A 1,785-nucleotide genomic window follows, 5' to 3' on the forward strand; every position below is an offset into this window, starting at 1 on the left:
AGCCCCTGAAGCTGGGCCCTGACTTTGTTCTGTCTTGTTATTGCACCCATCCACGTCTGCATCACTCCTCATTATTATCCAGCCCCTGTTCCTCTCTTCATGGTGTGTCCCAGGTTCCTGTTCGATCGAACAAAGCCAATCTCACAACTGGTTTGTAGTTGCTTCCTTTCAATTTCAATGAAACCTTCCTGTCAAATAATGTTCCCCGGGCCCTCTTCCGAATCCTCCAGACCAGATTGAACCCATTGTTTAACTTTCATTCCCTGCTGCCATCTCATGGCAACACAGGCCCCAATGACATGAAGCTGTTGATTTAGAGCCAGTCTGCTCCCAGAATCTTCACTCTGAACCTCTTTCCTCAGCTCAAACTGACCGTCCATCAAGTGTGCCATCGGTTTCCTGATTGTCATCGCCCTGTCACCCAGAGCTTGCCTCCTCTTCTCCAGATGTTCACATGTTCCCCTCATCCCTACCATATAGCTCCATCGGCTGGGCAGCTGGTTTGTGATGGAAAGTGATGCCAACAGCGTGGGTTCAATTCCTCCACCAGCTGAGGTGACGAAGTAGGTTCCTCCCTCTCAATGTCTCCAACTGCCTTTGGTATGTTGACTCTCAGGTTAAACCACCTCGAGCCTTCTGTCTCTAATCAGAGGGTAGCCCTTGGGTCCTCTGGGATTATGGCATGTTTCCCAACATTATAATCTCACAGTATGAAGTACTGCAGTATGAAGTTCATCCCCATTTTGTTGTCCTTCGCACAGTTTGAATCTCCATTGAATTACACCGCCAAATTGTTTCTGTAAAGGTTGATCCTCAGTGATCCCAGCACTAATCCCTGAGGAACTGTTTTTGTTGTTTTGTAACCAGCTCGCTCTCCATCCTGTTCCTTGTCCCCTGCCTCCACGTGTATTTAGATTACTTTAGATTACTTACAGCATGGAAACAGGCCCTTCGCCCAACAGGTCCACACCGACCCGTTGAAGCGCAACCCACCCAGACCCCCTACATTTTACCCCTTCACCTAACACTACGGGCAATTTAGCATGGCCAATTCACCTAACCTGCACATTTTTGGATTGTGGGAGGAAACCGGAGCACCCGGAGGAAACTCAGGCTGACACCCATGCAGAATTATTTCAATAAAGAACTTGTTAATCCTCATGGACCCAGCTCCCATATATTAGCCCAGTCAATAATGCCCCACACACAGAGATCTACAAACCATCATCTCGTCCTGAAGCGATCATTTTGATTTTCCTTTCACCGCTTTCTTTGGAATCTGAAATGGAAACGTGTTTTTGATGATCAAATGGAAAATGAGTGTGAAATGTTCACAATTGATAAGTGTGTCCCTGTCACATGTTGCTTTTTGCTCACACTCACACATTGCAGCAGCCACTGAATGGCTCAGCTCACCATCAGCAGCATTCCCATCGCTCGAAAGGCCAGCTCAGGGTTAGATTGCGGTCGGCTCATTTCACCAAGAAATTGCGGGTGAGGTAGAGTCTCACTTAAAGTTTACACTCAGATTTTTTCGGGAATGTGTGTAATTCATTTTCCTCCAGCTTAAAGCCGAACCCCTCATTCCCTTTATCCTGAAATCTCTAAATCCTGGAAATCCCTCTCTCCCGAACTGCACTGAGTGGTCCCAAGCCACGTCTTAAAATATATAAAGCTGGAGAAATTCCTAGGACTGGATCAGGTGTTACCCAGAACTCTGTGGAATGCTCAGGAAGTGATTGCTGACCCCCTTGCTGGGATACTTGCATCATTGAGAAACGTGGT

At 47.1% G+C, this 1,785-nt stretch overlaps 1 long non-coding RNA gene across 1 annotated transcript in view; it reads right to left on the reverse strand.

The window, feature by feature from the left end:
- Positions 1–1,122: 1,122 nt before the first annotated feature.
- The window catches only part of LOC122545710, a 2,289-nt gene continuing 1,626 nt past the window's right edge, over positions 1,123–1,785 (reverse strand). Inside the window, exon 4 of the long non-coding RNA XR_006310582.1 lies at positions 1,123–1,279. This is a non-coding gene — a long non-coding RNA (uncharacterized LOC122545710). The remainder of the gene's footprint in view (positions 1,280–1,785) is intronic.

Source organism: Chiloscyllium plagiosum, unplaced genomic scaffold, assembly GCF_004010195.1.
Source record: "Chiloscyllium plagiosum isolate BGI_BamShark_2017 unplaced genomic scaffold, ASM401019v2 scaf_21317, whole genome shotgun sequence".
NCBI classification, from domain to species: domain Eukaryota; kingdom Metazoa; phylum Chordata; class Chondrichthyes; order Orectolobiformes; family Hemiscylliidae; genus Chiloscyllium; species Chiloscyllium plagiosum.